Here is a 21,554-nt window from a genome sequence, read left to right as displayed (position 1 = left end):
TTGCATTTGTGATGCCATTATCAATGGCACCCTAAACGCAGCCAGCAGAAGCAGGTTTTCACATTTTAAAAAAATGTGACAACCTGCTCAACGTCTGAAAAGGTGCAGGAGGCTCTTGTCACAGTTCACTGGATCACTTGTCACAGGTAGGGCTTGCACTGTCCTATGCATGTTGTATGTAAAAACACATGTTCACGTCATGTGCACATATGAATGGGGCATTAAAGTGCATCTGTGTATAATGGTAAATTAACAGCAAAATTTATAGCATCTTTGAGAGTTGGTTGTTACCTTTACGTTTGGTGCGCTAAAGCCTGCCACAGACGGATCGACAGCAGTGACCATTGTATTCTGACAGCAGTGATTAATGTATTCTGTCAGAATACAATTGCACAGCAAAAGGGGTTTCCCATCAACACTGTGCTGATGGGGGAATCAAGCAAATTTTCTTCCTTCTACCTGTGGTTACAAATCTATGGCCAGCCTTACAGACAAAATGGCAACAGAGTCATCAGGAAAAACAAAACAAAACGCAGAGTAGTGACAGGGAACCTTTATGAGCCTGAGTGCCCAAATTGCAACAGGTATACAAAGCGATGTTTTAGAGGTCTTGTGACCACGTCCAGGGGGGGGGGGGGGGGGGGGTGTTGATCACACATGGTCCACTACAGAAATGGCCCCTCTAGGAGTCTCTGCCCTCCCCAGCAGGTGCAGCACCCCCTCTCCTCTCACCTGTACACCTCGCTCTGAGCCCCCAGTAATCCCCATCCTCCAAGAACAGCAGTGACACCCAGCACGAGAGAGAGAGAGAGCAAGCAAAGGGCCGCATCTGGACCCAGGGCCGCAGTTTGGAGACCACTGGTCTAGAGCAAGGATATGCAGACCTCTGGCTGTTGCAAAACTACAAGTCCCATCATGCTTCAGCCTCTGGGTGTCATGCTTGTGGCTGTCAGAGAACTGCTATGCCTCATGGAACTTGGAGTTCTGCAACAGCTGGAGGTCCGCTAATTGCATATCCCTGGTCTAGAGCATAGATAAATGAGGTTTCCATACCAGATAAACTTTTGTAACAATTAGGGTTCATTCACAGGGATGCAGAGCCCCGTATAGCAAGCAGCCCATATAAGAGAACTGTGACGCATCTGCAATACGGACTCATCTGGTTTGGATTTACAGCAGCAGGAGCCATGCATAAGGGTAAAAAAGCTTCAAAATTGCTTGTTTGAACCAAGCTGGTCCAAACAAGCGATTTCCTTATTATCAATACGTGTGGACACTGACAGTCCTGTAAAAACTTTATGTAGTATTATCTACATATAGTATACAACCTTGCGTTTCAGCAGCATGATGATGACTTCCCGTCTTGTTCCCAGGAAAAAAAATAAAAATAAAAATTAGGAAGCTTTGCATTTTATGAATGAATACAAGGCTTTCTCTGGCTGAGATAGAGATCACAATGTTATCTGCCCACCTCAGTCAGAGGAAGCCTTGTATTCATTCATAACATACAAAGCTTCTTGTGAATGGCTTCCCCATTCTATGCATCAAGATAAAAAAAACCTTCTATATGTAGCAGCTCCCCTAATAGTTACCCGAGCCCCATCTTGATCCAGGCATGTTGCACGAGAGCCTCGGCTTTCCGGGACTCTCCCTCCTGATTGGCTGAGACAGCAGCGCAGTGCCATTAGCTCCCGCTGCTGTCAAAGTCAGTAAGCCAATGTGGAGAGAGAGGGGGCAGGGCCTGGCTGCGGTTCCATGTCTGAATGGACACAGAGCAGCAGATCGGCTCAGGTGCCCCCATAGCAAGCTGCTTGCTGTGGGGGCACTTGGTAGGAGGGAGAGGCCAGGAGCACTGGCGAGGGACCGGAGAAGAGGAGGAGGATCTGGGTGAAACCACTGCACAGAGCAGGCAAGTATAACAGGTTTGTTTTTTTTTTTTTGTTCTAAAATAACACTTTAATATCACTTTAAATAAAATTTGCAGTTTGGCTTTAAATCACTGCATCTGTTGAAGATTAGGAGACTGGGGACCTCAAGTGCAGAGATCTTCAACCTGAGAGTTACAAAATACAAAAACACCTTGGGATTTACTTGTCCACCATCTACCAAAAACTCAGAATTTGAGAAACTGTAGGTTCCAGAATTCAAGATTTAAGATGGCTCTAAAAACATCACTTGACTTGCAGTTGAACATGAAAGTTAAAGATTTAAAGGGACAAGTCCTCTCGCCTCTAAGCCATCTATATTTAAATATGAAGTTTCTAATTTCTTGTTGTAATAGATTTACAATATTAAAAATGATAGACGAGTCCTTAGAGAATAATAATTTCTGATTTCACATTGGTAGGTTTTTGTGATCAGCTATTGCAAATGGCCATATGCAGAGTTATGTCATTAAAAACGTCATTATTTCTGCTGCCATAACACTTAAAAGTTATTAGCCCTGGCGGGGCTGTACAGAAAAAACATGCTCCATTTCATCCACTTAATTTAAGCAGCTGAAAGAAATGTTTATGCAACAGAATAGATTGGCTGAAGCAAACTTTTCAAAAGCTCTTAAAATTAAGACAAAAATGGATATACCTCAAATAAAGTGAAGAAAATACAATTACTAGTTTGACTTTATCTAGTCCATATTTATGCATAGTTAAGAGGTTTTTACACAGTCACTTTGAAAATGAAAAACCTACGCATCCCCTAATTCCACTGATGACCAGCGGAGAGCCATCTGCTTACAATTTCTGCCTATCCACTGTTTACAGGACATCAGTACATGCAAGAAATGCTTCTCTCCCTAATAAATAAATGTGAATGCAAAAGGCAACTTATAAAATGCTTAGTCAAAGGTCAGAAGCATCCCAAAGTGAACCCAGATGCAAGCTGAATTCACCTAAAAGCTTGCTGCATTTGCCCATCTACACTAACATAACCACCAAAGAGCCCTAAAATCACTCAAAGACAGCAGGCAGAGGTATGCCCTTAGGTAGTGGGTGATTTCCTATGAAGGCTAAAACTGTCTATACAGAGAAGCCTCCATTTACATTAGACATGACAGATGGATTCCCCCCCCCCCCCCCCCCGTAGTTACAGCCAGCCCTGCCGATGTCAAAATACCTTAACAGCAGCTGCACGTGACTAGATGCAGCTGCTGTTAGTCTGACAATTGTCCATCCAAGGGATGACCGGGCCACCCACTAGAATTTTTGTTGGTTCATCAGAAACTAGACGAAACTCATAACAGTGTGTATAGTCAGCTTAAAATGTGTCATCTGCTTCTCTCACAAAGCAATGGCTTTTAGAGACTGTGCCCTAGGAATAAAATAAGGCAGTAGTAGTCTATTAACCACTTTGGAAGACCACTTCGGAAGGTCACTTCATGACCAGGCCACTTTTTGCGAAACGGCACTGCGTTATCTTGACTGACAATTGCCCGGTCATGCAATGCTGTACCCAAATAAAATGTGTGCAAGTTTTTTCAACATCTCAAACCATTTTTGCAGCGTGCATTATCCTTCTGAAACAGACCACTGCTATCAAGGAATACCGTTTCCAAAAAGGGGTGTAATTGGTCTGCAACAATGTTTAGGTGGTACGTGTCAAGTAATATCCACATGAAGTTTTACCAGGCAAACCTTAAAGTGTATGTAAATCCAAACAATGAACATCTTTTTTGCTCCCTTTTGGTCTGGTAATTATACCTGTTGATTCTGTCAGACATCTAGTGAGCTGAATCCAATGCTCTTTGCGGTTATCAGTTAGAATTGTTCCCAGTTCTCTCCTTGGATGACAGAACACATGTTAGAGAGGGGGAGGCATTCCTTTGTATCAACATGCTTCCTTTCCTGAGCGTTGCCACCCTTGGACGAGTGTTGTTACTGGGAGGATCACTAAATGAAAATAACCTAATGCAGCAAAACATATCTAAGGCCTCAGGCACACTGGATGTTTTGCTCGCTTTCCTGGATGCCTTTCCTTCTGGCAACACAGTTTTTGAAGAAAAAACACTTGACACCTGTAAAACGTGTTTAGTCACATCAAGCTCTTGGGTGGCAATTCATTTAATTGGCCAGAATAATAATTCTGACCATCAAAATTAATTAATGCTCGAGAGCAAAATGCACCTAGTGCTTAAGCAAGTTCAGATGCATTTACAGGTGTTAATTTATTTTTTTGCCAAGGCACAGCTGCTCCTGCATGCTCTGGCAGTGTTTTTTTTTCTGCTTCCTAACGCCTATGTGTGCATGGACACATATGCCAACATAAAGGCATTTAGTGGCAGAAAGAGGCCTAAGAATGAGTAAGCAGCCATATATACTGTATATCACATTTTCGCTCTTGGGTTTACATGCACTTTAATGCCTATTTAAAGAGCTATATCCTCTGACATTCAGATTGCATACGGTTGAATATATCAGAAGATCGAGTCAACCCTCCACCCTGATCTGCTCAGCTCCATGCAAAGTTACAAGTAGATACTGTATAGACAGTCTGAAAAAAAACCTATAAAAATGGATGCCCTCTCTTTTTAGAAAACCCATAATGTGCTGTAAAACCACTGCCATTGGCTGCCCAAGGTATTACTCATCACTCTTGATGATGCCTACTAAAAAAGTGAAACTCGTATACAAGCTGCTGGTCAGACAAGGCTCTTTCATTGTACCAGTGCCCCTCTGCTTAACTTGAAGCTTCCAGATTGGGACTGTGGCCAAGTGAAGGTTCGGTGTACAACTGGGGCATTGACTGGGCGACCACTGACTCTGCCTCATGCTAGTCCTACCTCCAGCATAGTGTCAGCTTGCATCAGGCAGCAAGATGTGGTTAATTTGTACATTGGGATCAGATCTGCTTTAAGGAAAGTATACATCTTGTAACACACACTTATTTTAAATATGCACACATTGAAACAGCTCCATTACATTTTTGCACACCTCATCAGTCATGATGACAAGCGAAAGGCTGAAGTCCACCCGCTTAAAACCCAGCTCAGTTCGTTATGGGATAGTTATGCAAAATGTGGATCATAGTAAACTTTAGTGCTGGGATATTTTTTTTATCTTAATGCTATGAATGCATTAAGGTAAAAACAAAAAAAATGTAGTCTTTAGAACTATAGAGAAGTCAGCTAAAGCAGTCTAAGTTTACACTATAATATTCATACTGGCTGATCAGGCACAGCCTATGCTGAAAAATTCACATAGGACTGATTACTTATTGAAAATACCCACTTTGCAGAGAAAATCTCCCTGCACAAATATGCCATTCAATTTATCACAAAGAATTCCAAACATTGGAGCACACTGCCTTATTAGGAAATGATGTGAATAAAGCTGGTCACAACTAATGCATTGCCAGCCAACGACTCATTTTGAATCACATTTTGTTTTTCATTTTCTATTTTTCAGCTCAGGCATTTCCCTCTATGTCTGAAATAACAGACAGTGTCCATAGTGGGAATCTAGGCTGCAAATATTTCACAAAACACGTTGTCCCTTTTTTCCCCTCCAAGAGGTTATGAGATTTAATTTTCTATACATGGCTATTTAACACAGCACTTTTTTTTTTTTTTTTTTTTTTTTATTATTGATAACTAGAAATATATGTATTATTCTTTAGCCAGACACCTATGAAATAATGCCTAAAATATTACACATTTATTTTTTCCTGTTAGTAGGTGGCACTTTTTTTTTTTTTTTTGTTTAACAGAGCTCAGTAGCTAAAATGATACCCTCAGGTGAAAATTCATCCACCCATCTTTGGTTTGCCTCCGTACAGACAAAAGAATTATGCCGCGTACACCCGAGCGGAATATCCGATAGAAAAAGTCAGACGGAGTCTTTTCATTGTATAATCCGCTCGTGTGTAGGCCTCATCGGACCTTTTTTTTTTGAAAATTCAGACGGACCTAGAAATAGAACATGTTCTAAATCTCTCCACTGGAACCAGTTCCTATCGGAAAAGCCGCTTGTCTGTATGCTGTTCCAACGGACCAAAAAAGATGCGTGCTCTGAAACAAGTAAGAGACGTAAGCTATTGGTTACTGGCTATTGAACGTCCTTTTTCTACTACCGTCGTATGTGCTGTACGTCACCGCATTCTGGACGGTCGGACTTTGGTCAGACTTTAGTTTGACCGTATGTAGGCAAGACCGCTTGAATGGAATTCAGTCGGAGAAACCTTGAGAGTTTAGTTCAATGGCAAAACCGGTCGTGTGTACATGGCATTAGAGAGAGTTTTAGCATAGGTGTGGTCAACCGGGTATAGTTTGATAGGTGTGGCTTACTGATGAAAAAACAACTCACAACCAGACTTGTGGTGTGTGTTGCTGTAGAACAAGCCCCAGCAAATCCAAGCTGCACATGCCGAGACAGACACACAGCATCTAAAAGTCTTTGGTTTACCGAGTTTGTAAGCGTATAGACAAAGGGTATATGGTAGTTGGTGAGGCAATTAGAAGATTGGAAGCAGAGAAACTGTTGTAAGTGTACAAGGTAGTCATTTCCACAGGTAAATCAGTACCACAGCAAGAGGATTTTCTAGATTATATTTTTTACAAGTTACCTCTTTAGAAAACACATAATTGCTATACATCCTCTAAAATATTCACATACTCCCTTAGACCCCTTTCACACTGGGGCACTTTGCAGGCGCTACAGCGCTTAAAATAGCGCCTGCAAAGTGCCCTGAAAGAGCCGCTGCTGTCTCTCCAATGTGAAAGCCCCGCTGGCAGGATGCTAAAAAAAGTCCTGCTAGCAGCATCTTTGGAGCGGTGAAGGAGCGGTGTATGCACCGCTCCTGCCCATTGAAATCAATTAAATCAATGAGTTCCAGGATGCAGGAGAAACTCTGCAGTCTCGCGAGGAGAGGGCAGTCAGCGCTGTGCCGCTGGGAGAGGAAATCCCATTCACGGCACCCTGTCAATGGACGGACCTCACACAGAGCGTGCCGTTAATGAGGGAAAGGGAAGCGCATGTGCCGGTGACGTCAGTAAACCTAACAGGACAGATTACAGCAAAACTAAACGAGTAAGTGGACATTTGCCAGCAGCAGTCATTAGTGTTTTTTATGAAGATTACCATACAGTAAAGTTGTGTGGGAGGGTTTACAACCACTTTAAGTGATGCTCCTTGAGTACAAAATCTGCAGTTCTGACACCTTTTCAGAGGTTGTAGCAACCAGAAATATGGTCTTCAGAGTTAGATTGCAGAGTGTAGCCAATTCTGTAGGATAGAAATGAGGCCTTGATAGAGAACCATAAAGCAAGTTCCACATAGGGAACAATGGTTTCCTGGGAGGTGTAAAACCTCATGCACGCCTTTTAAGAATTGCATCACTAAAGGGTTAAGGACTCCTTAAACCCTCGCAATTACAGACAAGGCTGAACTTTGAACTTTAAAAATATTTGAACCTAGGCCCCTGTTCCGCCCCACTTGTAAGAACTGTAGAACCTTGGCTGGTTTAGGTGATAAAGGACTCCAGGCTTTTGCTGTGTGAGATCTGCATAATTGTCCCATATTCTTTGGTAAGTCTTATTCATGAAGACCTCTCTGGCTTGACAAAAGGTAGCCACTACCTGCACTGAGCACCCTTGACTTGGTAGCCTCCACTTCTCAACTTCCATGCCATCAAAAGTAGTCTCCCAGAGCTGGATGGCAACTGTCCATGAGAGAGTAAACATGTCATCACTGGAAGAGGCAGTGGTGACTTAATGCTTAAGTGTAGGAGAGACAGACACTACAGCCTCCTAAGCCAAAATGGTATATTTGCAATTATTGATACAGGAAGTTCCACTGACAGCCTAAGAATTCTGCCCTTCCACTGCTGTCTAGGTGCAGTAAAAATCTTTCTCCTCTTCTAAAAAGGAGTGAATGACAGAAGGGCTTTGAACACTACTCTCAGTTCAACAGCATTCAATATTATACCTCATAGGCTGAACATCCCATGACCTTGAGCAGCCTGCTCTTTGAAATGCGTCCCCCAACCTTTCTAGCTGGGGTCTGATGTGATAACATTCCATTCAAAAACAATTGGTCAGTTACGAAGAACCAAGGATACTCTGACACCATTCTGCTGGAAGGGACTTCCTTTCCAAAGCACCTTTGACTTTCTCGGAATCAACGAATATTCCCTTGTGGAAGTTCTACAGTACTGAATTTTTCCTGTCGCTATTGCAGACAGTAAGACCTATGTTAATGCCCAGGGAGAGATGTACAGATCGAAGGGGAGGCACTGAAACTGGTGGACGAATTGGGACAAGTAGGTGTCTAATAAACCTACAGAGCATCTAGTCTCCCAGATTTATTAATAAAATTGATTGGAGGTTTTCTATCTTGCACGACTCCAACTTCCTGTGCTTGTTGAGTTTTTCTTCAACTTTAGCACTGGGCACAGATTACCTGATTTTGAGTTTTTATTTATTTTCATTTTTAAGGCTTCAATAATGAAGATTTGGTACTTCTCCAGTTCCTTTACTTACCTTTTTCACGGTCCATAGGATTTTGCCTCCTTGTACCTACATGGAAGTTGCCGCCTGTATGCTGGACCTTTCAGAATTTTGTTTTTTGCCAGATATTTGGCCTGACCTGCTAGTGGTCACCCTTGAGATGGCTGTATCCTGTCTACTCCGAAATAGATTGGATCCATTGTCTGGTATCTTACACCAGGGTTTTTTTTTTTTTTTTTAAAGGCGGGATCCATCAACCATGGCTTCAGCCATAATGCCCCTCTTGCCATGAACGCGGGGAACACCGCTCCTGAAAAACATCAATTGACGTCTACTGACACAACCAGAGTCTGCCGGCAATTTCAGCTCTTACAAAGCTGTTACCACCTTGTCTCTTCACTTCTTCCAGGGGGGCTTCTTTAACCACTTCTGGACCACCGCACAGCGATGTACGTCCTTACTTTGAAGGGGGATATCATTATGGCAGCAGCTGCCTGCCATAACCAAGGTATCCTCTTCTTCAGCCGGCGGTCCGGTTTCTGATAAGAGTGGTCTCTGCGGTGGATTCGCCGCAGGATCACTTTTATCATCGGCGGCGCCCCCCTCCCGCGGCGCTCTGGTGCCCTCCGCTGCTTACCGGAGCCATCGGCAGCGGCGGAGGCAATCGGATCTTCACCCTTGCTGGGCATGGAGACGGGTAAAGGGAAGACGGCCACCTGTCTCCATAACAATGCAGGGCGGAGGCAATGTCAAAATGTCACTTCCGCCCATAGCTCTTACAGGGCCATTTTTTTTTTTTTAATGACAAAATGTATTTTTTTTTTTATTGCATTTAAATGTAAATATATATTTTGACCCCAGAGCTCATATTTAAGAGGTCCTGTCATGCTTTTTTTTCTATTACAAGGGATGTTTACATTCCTTGTAATAGGAATAAAAGTGACACAATAAAAAAAAAAAAAAAAATATAACAAAATAAAAAAAAGGTAAAATAAATGTGTTCAAACCACACATGTGAGGTATTGCCGTGATCGGTAGAGTGAGAGCAATAATTCTAGCACTAGATTGCTTCTAACTTAAAACATGCAACCTGTAGAATTTTTTAAACATTGTCTCTATGGAGATTTTTAAGGGTAAAAATTTGTCGCCATTCCACGAGCGGGAGCAATTTCGAAGCGTGACATGTATCAATTTACTCAGGATTACATTATCATTCACATTATCTTTCACAATATAAAAAAAATTGGGCTAACTTTACTGTTGTCTTATTTTTTTTATTCAAAAAAGTGTATTTTTTCCAAAAAAAGTGTGCTTGTAAGACCGCTGCGCAAATATGGTGTGACAAAGTATTGCAACGACCACCATTTTATTCTCTAGGGTGTTAGGAAAAAAAAATGTATAATGTTTGGGGGTTCTAAGTAATTTTCTAGCAAAAACAAAAAAACAGGCTGGTTATTGCTGGTCTGCCGGCACCTGCGGATGCTGCAGCAAGTAGGAGCACTTCAGATATAGATCTAATTTTTGGACTAGAGCCTCCTTGAATGTGACATGTCTTGCCAGCTACATTAATGATGCATCCACCATTGGAGGACTGCAGCAGGTTGACCTTTAGCTTTTTCAGGGTATACAGTTTTGACAGCCTGTTTATACAGGCATTTTTCTTTGACCACTTTCATTCTTCCTGGATTAACTCCTCCAGATGTTCAGTGAAGGGAATCAGTACTTTCTAACCTTGTGGAGAGTTTCCTCCACTTCACCGAAGGGCAATTGCCTCCTTAACTGCCCTTGCAAAAAGGCTCTATTGGGCAATCTTCAAGGCTTGTGGCCCCTTTAACGCTATCTTCCCATGGCAAGCTTTCCAATTTGGACACCACCTACTGGGTCTGGTTGGAAGTGCTAGGCAATTCAGCCACAGACTGGGGAGTACAGGCTTCATGTATCAACTCCTTGGCCAATTCTTTAATCAAGGTGGCTACTTTCCAGATATCTCCTTCTTTGCTCCCAGTGGACTTGACATGTTAGCTTGTCAAGCAATGACTTTCAACCATTAGGGCTGATAACTTGTGGTGTTTGTAAATGGAAGCATAAATAATGAGAGGTGAGATGATGACATTGATCAATGTTGCCAGGATGTCTGCGTCTGAATGGTGACTGTTCTGGATTTTAGAAGGCTCCCTCCATCTTGAGGTCCTTGTAGAGCTGTAGCCTGCTTGTTCCAGGTAGATTTGACATATTAGCTTGGCAGGCAATGACTTTCCACCACAAATGCAACTATTAGGGCTGGTAACCTGTGATGTTTGTAAATGGGGATCAGTGATGAGGGGTGAGATGATAACCTTTAAATCAACATTGCCTGGATGTCTGTTCTTAGATGGTGACTTGTCTTGACTTTCAGAAGGCTCTCCCTCTTGTGGTCCTTACAGGACTATAGATATTTGCTCTCTTTTTCTCAATCTTCACTACTTACCTAATCCCTATACCTTAAAAGCAATGGGTGGTCTGACTGGGCAGCATTCCCCATAGAAACAGAGCAAAGCAGCAGACTGAAATAACATAAGGCTAAGTCTCCACTACTGCAACCTGAAAATCACACGATTTTGATGGGACTTGAAGCAATGCCTGTGTATTCTTGAGTTCTATGGACCTCAAGTGGGATCAAAGTGGGACCAAAGTAGTGCAGGGACTACCTTGAAGTCGCACAGATATAAAAACGGTACTCATTGGAAATCAAGGGGCACGACTTGTCATGCAACTTTGCAGTCCCAAGTCGCACCAGTGGAAACTGAGCCCAACACAGTGATCCCAGAGCAAGCATTGAGAAACAGAAAGGAAAAGCCCAGGTGAATGCCATAAAAAGGGAAAACATACCTGCAAACAATGACAACATAAGCATCCAGCATGAAAGAATAGAGAGCTTCACCATTTGTTAACCAAAAAAGCCATAAAACCATTTAAAAAACGGTTACATTTTGCCATTAGTGATATCAGTGCCTGAGCATACTCAGATCGCCATCCTGGAAAAGCTCTAGCCAGGAAACTGGTCACAGAGGCCGCATCCCTTCCTGCCTCATGCTCAGAGTGTACTTGCACTGCTGCCACCATCATGGAAATGGCAATGCCCATAAAAGAAAAGAAGCAAAAAGCATATGGAAAGCAAAGGGAAACGCTGTCACTTACATCAAAGCATTTTTAATGCTTTGACAGGCCTGCACCACCAGAATGTGGCTCCAACCATATAGCTAATTTAGAGACAGTAGAGGAAGGACTTCCACCCAGGAAAGGCTGCAATATGTCTCCCAGACCACCAGAATGGGGCTCCAACCATATGGCTCATTTAGAGACTGTACAGGAAGGACTTCCACCCAGGAGAGGCTTAACCTGGCTGGGGGGCGACAAACGGTAAGGGATACCTTGCGACGCCAGTCCTGATCAGGGGAGGGGGGGGAAAAAAGGAGAATGCTGTGTGCCGAGTCTGTCTTTGATTTATAGTTAACCAGTCCTATCAGGTCCCATTACATGCTGCCATGAAGATGCACCAGGAAAATACTTTGCTACAGAACAAGGATACTAGCAAGATCTTTAGAGAATTGATGAAGAATCCTCCCTTCCCACACCAAACAAATGTGTTTTAAAAAAACGTTTTAAGGTTGCAAACAAGATTGCACTGCAATTTCTTGCCATTTACAATGTAAACACACACTAAAGGGTAAAATGATGTACAGTAGCTTATTTCGGAACACTTTTTAATTGTGGACTTTACACCATTTTCCTTACCTTACAGATGAGCAAAGTTTTTGGAGTGTGATACAAATCAAATCATGTAATGTGTAAATGCTCAATACTCCCATGTAGGTTCAAGCTGGGTGTTCATAGATTAGTTTAAATAACTAACAAGGTGTCACATGCAGGATAAAAAAATGCCTAGAAAACACCCACGACTTTCTGAAAAAGGAAAATCTAGGATTTTGAATCCACACATAAATGCTTTTTGTCCGTTTTACTTCTATATTGGTACAGAGGTCCTAGTTAACCACTGGGGGGTAAACGACTAAACAAAATCTAAATTAGAATAATGTTGATTAAAGTATTATCTTCCTACCTGGCCACTTGTACTTTATTTGACCTTCTGAAAATCCCTCTTTCCTTTCTAGGATGTACTTTAAGTGAAAGGATATGTTCAACATAGTTCTTTGCTAAACAAATTAAATGAAGTCATCCTTGATGAGCATTAGGATCAAGTATACCAATTACACCATATAGGGAAGTAAGGCGAAAACAGCACACATTTTTACCACAGCAAAGTGAAATCCTTTAGGCTTCATGCACACGAGACACCGGTGCAAACTCTGCTGAACACGTTTTTAAAAGCTGAAACCGGCGTTTAGAAACGCCCATTTTGCCGCATTTGCATGCCGTGTTTAGCTGCGTTTTACCGCGTTTGCGTCTAGAAGCGTCTGCAGAGCAGAGAATGACATTTTGCGACCCAAATTTGGGGGCCCGTATCTCAGGGCCACTTGGTGCTAGGAACCCCAAATTTGTGCTAACAGTGGAACTAACACTACAACAGATCCAAAGCTGGGGTTCCTAGCACCAAGTGGCCCCGAGATACAGGGCCCCAAAGTCGGGTCGCAAAATGTCATTCTCTGCTGCAGAAAAGTGCTTGACGTTTTGCAACCCGACTTTGGGGACCCGTATCTCGAGGCCACTTGGTGTTAGGAACCCCAAATTTGGATATGTTGTAGTGCTAAAATGTCATTCTCTGCTGCAGTTTACCATCATATTTCTGTGTTTTCTGGTCCAAAAAATAGGGTTCCTTTAAAAACACTTCTAAAAGGCAAACACAGCTAAACGCGGTACCGGCGTTTAGCGTCTGAAACGTGGAAAACTTTTGCGTCTGAACCCATTTTTTTTGCTTCTGGAAAAACAAGGTTAAACACAACTGCCTAAAAACGCCAAAAAACGAGACTGTGTACATGGACACATAGGATAACATTGAATGAGTTCAGGGGCAGTTGAAAAAAGTGTCCAACTGCCTCTGAACGCGCGTTTAACAGCGTCTCGTGTGCATGAGGCCTCAGTGTTGCTGTTTTTTCATAATTTTGTTACCCCACTCACTAACATTTAAGCTAAGGGCCATGAAAAGTGAAGATCTATGAAGAATGGGTAGAATGTAAAAGGGTTAGTAAACTTTCGTGGGACAAAAAAAAGAATATAGCACAATATAACTGACACAAGCCATACTGTAATCTAACATTAAAAATTACCTTTCCTTTTCAATCTGCAGCTGTCATTTTCTGCAAAAATTCAATGCAATAAGGAAACCTGGAGGCATTCTGTATACAGATGGTGTACGGAACGACCCCCCCCCCCCAGATATGTCATTTCCTGCCAGTGTGATTGGCTCACTGATTTTCCCAGAGGTCTGCACTAAGACTACGAATCTGATTTTAGGCATCCTTACAGGATTCAGACGCTGACATTTTCCTCATTCAAACCCTGCAAGTGCAGAAGCTAATCAATAATGAAAATGTCTCTTCCATGCACATTCACTGTGCACATGGACACAGACAAACAGCTAGTTCTTCAAAATAACATAAGGTAGGAATCTGCCAAAAAGTTCACCCAGATAACCCAGACAGGAATTTTTTTTCCCTCAACAAAAAGTGGAATTACTCTTTAAATACAGGGCTATGCTTTATGGTAGCATTTAGGGAGTGAAAACATACCCATTATTCCATATTTATTGATCTCCAATGAGCTGGTACAGAAATGATCATTTTGTCCACATACAGTGCGTTGAAATTTTGCACATTTTGTCATGTTACAACCAAAAATGTAAATGTACTTTATTGGGATTTTGTGTGATAGACCAACACAAAGTGGCACATAATTGTGAAGTGGAAAGAAAATGATAAATGGTTTTCAATTGTTTTACAAATATGGGAAAAGTGTGGCGTGCATTTGTATTTAGACCCTTTACTCTGATACCTAATTAGTAAATAGAGTCCACCTTTGTGTAATTTAATTGCAGTATAACTACAGCTGTTCTGCGAAGCCCTCAGAGGTTTGTTAGAGAACCTTAGTGAACAAACAGCATCATGAAGGACAAGGTACACACCAGACAGGTCAGGGATAAAGTTGTGGAGAAGTTTAAAGGGGTTGTAAACCCTTGTGTTTTTTCACCTTAATGCATTTTATGCATTAAGGTGAAAAAACTTATGACAGTGACCGACCCCCTAGCCCCCCGGTTTACTCACCTGACCCCCTTTGTTCCCTCGGCAGAGACACGCTGGACCTCTCTGCCCACGGTTCTCTTGATTGGATAGATTGATAGCAGCGCAGCCATTGGTTCCCGCTGCTGTAAATCAAATCCAATGAAGTGGGCGCTGGGTGGCGGAGCCGAGTCCTATATTCTGCATCTATGGACGTAAATGCTGGACTCGGGAGCGCACCCGCAAGGTAACCCCCAGGGAGAGCCCTTCTTCTAGGGGGTTATGGTGCTGCCATTAATGCCATCCCTTATGGGGAGTTTATTCGAGCTAAACGTAACTGCTCAACAAACTCAGCCTTTGAACTAGAATGTAAGGTCGTCCACCAGCGCTTATTGGACCGAGGTTATAATGAATCTGTTATATACCTAGGACTAGAAAGGGTTTTGATGGACAGAGAGGAATTACTGCCAGATGAGCCTAAAACTAATAGAGAGCATAAAAATAAAAAATATAGCAAACCTCATCAACCTTACAACTCTAGAAATAGAAAAACGGGTAAACCCATTACATTTGTAACCACATTTTCCCAAGAATATAATCAAATAATCAGAATAATAAAAAAAAGAAATTGTCAATATTACATACAGATAAAGATTTAAATGGGATTCTGCAAGCAGGTTGCCTTATTTCTAGCTGACGTGCACCCACACTGGGGACTGCACTATCACCTAGTCTATTTTCATCTAAACAATGCCAACCCACCTGGCTCTCCTATCCTGGTAGTTACCCTTGTAATATAAAAACCTGTAGGTACTGTAACTTGTGTGATCTGGGTAAAACATTTGTTGCCACAGCTACAGATGAAAAGTTTACTATACAGCAATACATCAACTGTGGCACAAACTATGTAATTTACCTGATCACCTGTATTTCATGCCACCTCCAATATGTAGGCTGTACCACACGTCCTTTGAGAGCCCGTATAGGGGAACACTGACACAAAAAACCCAAACGCTAGAAATATTTCGAATGCAACACGTCACTTTAGGGAATGTCACCAGGGCGATCTCGCCTCTTTCCGCTTTAGAGGAATAGAACGGTTGTCTCACTCGCCCAGAGGAGATAGGGAGAGAAGGCTACTGGGGAGAGAAGCATGGTGGATTTTTAGATTAAAAACTAGATTGCCTCAGGGGCTAAACCTGAGGTTGGATCTGGATTTGCACTTACATTAAGCATGCCTCTCCCCAGAGCCTCCTCTCTCTTTCCCTCCTCTGGTGTCTTTTTTCACATACCTGTTTTCACATACCTTATTTTTATTTTTTACTTTTTGTATTTAATGTTTTTTGTATCTCATGGTATGTTTTAATCATGTATATGTGCATGAGTGCATGCATGAGTGTGTGCACACGTGTACTTATTATCACTATAAAAAGGTGTGTGAAAAATAGTGGCATACATATAGATCACCCAATATGCAGTATAGCTGATTCCCCTTTTTTGGATAATTGCCTGCAGTCAATTAAGACAATTAATGGGTGGAGCCAGTGATCCTTAGAGCTACTATTTATTTCAAAGTTTCATGTCTGTAATGTGGTTATGACTAAGGCCTTGTAGGCTGAAATGCGTCAACTGTTCTCATTTGCGTTTGGTCACTGTGGCTTGTCAATAAATATTACACTTTAAGAGCAATCACTGGAGTGCGGATCATCTTTTCCTCATTTCCCTACTCAGCCAGCAACTGTGGATTGAGCACCCTTGATCTCTGCTTTCTATGTGATGTATGGGTAGTAGCACTGACTTTGTTTATATGCTGCCAGGGGACCCCAGAAGAGGATGTTCAGGGCCAGTCTGTGCAAAATATACTGCACAGTGGAGGTAAGTATGACAAAAAAAATGATTTGAAAATTCAAATGGTTTGTATTTGTTTGATAAAATAAATAAAAATCGTTTTTTTTTTTTTTTTTTTTTCCCCAACAACGAAGTTTTACATTCACTTTAAAGCAGGGTTAGGTTGAAAAAATATCCCAAGCTTTGAACATCTCACAGAGCACTGTTCAATCCATCATCTGAACATGGAACGAGTATGTTACAACTGCAAACCTACCAAGACATGACGATCCACCTAAACTGTCAGGCTAGGCAAGGAGAGCATTCATCAAAGAAGCAGCCAAGAGGCCCATGGTAACTCTGGAGGAACTGCAGAGATGCACAGCTCAGGTGGGAGAATCTGTCCACAGGACAACTATTAGTCGTGCACTCCACAAATCTGGCCTCTATGGAAGAGTGGCAAGAAGAGAGCCATTGTTGGGGGACACCGTAAACATGTGGAAGAAGGTGCTCTGGTCAGCGGAGACCAAAATTTTACTTTTTGGCCAAAAAGCAAAGCACTATGTGTGGCGGAAAGTTAACACTGCACATCACCCTGAACACACCAACCCCCCACCGTGAAACATGGTGGTGGCAGCATCACGTTGTGGGGATGCTTTTCTTCGGCAGGAACAGGGAAGCTGGTCAGAGTTGATGGGAAGATGGATGGAGCCAAATACAGGGCAATCTTAGAAGAAAACTTGTTAGAGTCTGAAAAAGACGAGACTGGGGCGGAGGATCACCTTCCAGCAGGACAACGACCCTAAACATACAGCCAAAGCTACAATGGAATGGTTTAGATCAAAGAATATTCATGCGTTAAAATGGCCCAGTCAAAGTCCAGACTCTGCAACCACTGGTTAAAATTTTGCCCAAGGCTATCAGTAAAAGACTGAAAATGTTCAAGATTGATCCAGTTATTTAAACATTACCCCAAAAATACAGGCGTTATCTGCAATTTTATTTTTTATTTTTACTGAAATACATGCATACATTATTGGCTTGTTGCTTGGGGCTAACGGCATCAAAGAAATAGTGTTCCTAGAGGGCATCTCTACAAACAGAACGTGGAAGTATGTTACAAAGTTAGAATTCCATAAAAGTTTCCAATATGTGTAAAGCCACACGTGTTATTCTGGGAAGGGAAAAGAAGTGGAGGCCAAATTCACATTGTTCCTCTACATCATTCACCAACTGATATCTAAAAATATACTAAGCTGCATAATGCTAAATGCCTACTAACAAGTCCTTTAAATTCCACATATTTTTGACCTTTACAGCCTCTCCAGTTGAGAAGGTCAACATGATTTTCTGGGATTTAGTATAGAAATTACGCTGTAACCTTAGAACACAAATGAAGTACTAAGGGCAAAGCAGATCATTTTTAAAGATGATATCAGCAAATATGAAAAGTCATTACTTACCGTATATACTCGAGTATAAGTCGAGATTTTCAGCCCTTTTTTTGGGCTGAAAGTGCCCCCCTCGACTTATACTCAAGTCACCGCTGTCTGCCTACATGATCAGTGTGTCATGCAGGCAGACGGCGGCCAGCTACATACCATTCGGCAGCCTCTCACTGTTCAAAAGCCGCGCCTCCTCCTCGTCTGTGATAGGCAGAAAACTCCATTTTCCATTTCCCAGCAGCCTATCACGGACATTCTCTCATCCTCGTCCATTGTATGAGGATGAGAGAATGTCCGTGATAGGCAGAAAACTCCATTTCCCAGCAGTCGGCGGTCAGCCTATCACAGACGAGGAGGAGGCACAGCTTTTGAACAGTGAATGGCCACCAAATAGTAATAGCACACGCTGATCGGTGGATGCAGAGCGGCACACGGAGGCATGCCCAGGACACAGGTAGGATGCACACATACACAGGACACATGCACATATACACATATACACATGACACATGCACATACACAAGACACATGAAACATGACACATATACACAGGACACAGGGAGGCATGCAGCTGCAGATGGGTATTGTTGACCCTCTTTTTCCACTTACAGTAGCTGCTGCACTTTTCACCCTCGTCTTATACTCGGGTCAATAAGTTTTTCCCATTTTTTTGTGGTAAATTAGGGCCTCGACTTATACTCGAGTATATACGGTATTACAATTATTTGTTTAAAAATAAATTAGTCTATTAGTTCTGCTAGTACAATTACCTAACACTATTTTTTTTTTTTTTTTTTTATGGAGCCGTCAGATACCAACAGAAATCTGAAATCAGACATGCAACCGGAGTGCTGATCTATGAAACAATATGTTAGAGGGGGGAGATAATTACATTCGATTACAGCAGGAAAAGAACTCAGTGTGGATATCCTCATCAGGACTGTTCACAAGCCCTCTAGCAAGCAGGTACAAGGTCAAGGTCAGTCAGATTATAACATTGTAGACCTTAAAAAGGGTGTCTACCTCCTTCTGCCGAGTGTCAAAAATGATCTTTCATCAAAGTATCCAGATTACAGGTAAAGCGGTTCCTCCATATAAAAGACAATTTGTGGCTTTGCTGTAACTGGTTGTACTGTACATCAGGTTTACAGCAATATTAAAGCTGAATCTGTATATAAAAGTAGTAGGGAAAATGTTTTTGTTTTGGATAGAGTAAGGGGAGGATTATAACCCCTGCTAATGTTTTTTGCTATCTGTGTCCCACTGGGGATATTCCACTTTACTTCCTATCCCATAGCCAAACCAGGAAGTGAGAGGAAATCCCTCAATGTGAGGAAATACCTTGCTGTCACATGGTGCCAGAGAACTAATGTCCCCAAAAGAAGATTTGACAGTAGTTCTAAAACCTTTCTACTCAATCAAAAACTAAAAACTTGTTTACTTTAAGATGACGTAAGACTGAATATGCAGACATGTTAGCTTGAGGTATAGTTTGCATTAGATCTTTGTTTTGTAATGAAGTTAATAAATTAGTGACCATTCTGTTCTTAGCTAATGAAGGGAGTTTTAACAGGTTCTGCAGGTCTTATCTATTTTATTTTATTTTTTTAACACACAGTCTCCAGTGTCCCTGATCTCCGCCACACCAGCTATACGACAACATTGTACTGCACTGCACACAACAAAAAAATAAAAAAAATAAAAGCTCGTAAAATTTTTTCATTTTCCTAAAAATTGTGACCAAAAAAAAAAACACGTATTTAGAAAAAAGGCATGATAAGTTTTTTGGACTGTCTACTTTCCAAAAGGGGTAATTTGGGGGCTATTTGTACTGTCCCTGCAATTTTGGGCCTCAAGAAATGAGATAAGCCATCAATACGTTGGGAATGATCGATTTTTAGATATATACCATAGTTTATTAACTTCCCTATAGACTAAATAATACATACCGCCTTGGGTTATTTTCACCATAGAAATGTAGCAGAATACATTTTGTCCTAAATTTATGAAGAAATAACATTTTGGAAATAAATATTCTAAGCGAATTGAAGAAAAACACTTTTTTTCAAACATTTTCAATTTTTTTTTTAGTTTATTTAGCAAAAAATTGAAATAAAAAAAAAAAAAAAAAAAACACAGCAGTGATTAACTGCTTGCCGACCACGCTATATCCGAATGACGGCTGCAGCGCGGTCGGATAACTCTGGGAGGGCGTACATTGACGTCCTCCCAGAATCCTGCTCGGGCGCGCACCCCTGAACATCCGTGACCGCCGGGTCCAGAGGATAGCGGCCGTTTACCACATGGTCGCTCTGTCAAATGACGGAACGATCACTAGTAAACAAACCGGCATCACGTCCGGTTCCTCTCCCCTCCCCGTACCTATTGGTACAGTGCGAGGGGAGAGATCGGTGGCAACAGCGCTGTGGGCTGGATGTGTAGTGCCCACAGCACTGATATGTGTCCATTGCAGCCTCATCCAGCCATCCATCCCCAGTCACCCATGCTCAGCATACCCATCCATTCATCCATGCTCAGCATACCCATCCATCCATCCATGCTCCGCATACTCATCCACCCATCCTCAGCCATCCATACTCAGCATACCCATCCATACTCATCCATGCTCCGCATACTCATCCATCCATCAATGCCCAGCCATCCATGCTCAGCATACCCATCCATCCATTCTCAGCAATACTCATCCATCCACCCATGCTCAGCCATCCCATCCACCCCCATCCATAATTAGCCATACCCATTCATGCTCAGCCATCCCCCCATCCACGGCTCATCCATTCCCATTCATGCTCATCCATGCCACATCAGTTATCATCCATGCCACTACAGTGCCTCACAAAAGTGTAATAGGTAGTCAAATTAGATTTGAAACTTATGCCCCTAGAACACCTGAGGGTGCTCCCTGCATGTTGGTCCTCTGTATGTGGCCATGCTGTGGAAAAGTCTCAAACATGTGGTATCGCCGTACTCAGGAGTATGAAAATCTATTTTGGGGTGTAATTTTTGGTATGTACATGCTATGTGTTAGAAACATTGTGTAAATGGACAAGGTTGTGTAAAAAAAAAAAAAAAAAAAAAAAAAAAAAAAAAAAAGCGTTTTACATTTTCTTTACACATTTTCAAAAAACTTGTAGAAAAAAAATGACATGTTCAAAAGACTCATTATGCCTCATAGACTTATACATTGGGTTGTTTTCTTTCCAAAATTGAAAATTGGGTCATTTTTGGGGCGTCCCCATTGTCCTGGTTCTCCAGGGCCTTCAAAAGTGTAAGAGGTAGTCAAGAAATTATATGAATATCTTATATAAAAATCTTGATTTTGCAAAGAATTGTGGGAAAAAAATTACAACTTCAAAAAACTCACCATGCCTCCAACTAAACACCTTGGGATGTCTACTTTCCAAAAAGGGGTCATTTGGGGGGGGGGGGGAGGTATTTGTACTTTCCTGGCTTGTTAGGGTCTCAAGAAATGATATGCCGTCAGTACTTTTTTTTTTTTTTACAGAATTTTCAGTCTTTTTCTTTTATTTTATAGCGCAAAAAATAAAAAACCCAGCGGTGGTTAAATACCATCAAAAGAATGCTCTATTTGTGTGAAAAAAGGACAAA

The 21,554-nt window shown here is 41.9% G+C and overlaps 1 protein-coding gene across 4 annotated transcripts in view; it reads right to left on the bottom strand.

Moving 5' to 3' along the window:
* Window positions 1-21,554, bottom strand: part of PDLIM5 (PDZ and LIM domain 5) — a 258,152-nt gene that overhangs the window by 137,701 nt on the left and 98,897 nt on the right. The gene's annotated exons all lie outside the window — the stretch shown is intronic.

The sequence above is a fragment of the Aquarana catesbeiana genome, linkage group LG01 (assembly GCF_042186555.1).
Source record: "Aquarana catesbeiana isolate 2022-GZ linkage group LG01, ASM4218655v1, whole genome shotgun sequence".
Taxonomy (NCBI): Eukaryota; Metazoa; Chordata; class Amphibia; order Anura; family Ranidae; genus Aquarana; species Aquarana catesbeiana.
The sequence above is the reverse complement of the archived record's forward strand: the minus strand, read 5'-3'. Positions and strand labels throughout refer to the sequence as shown.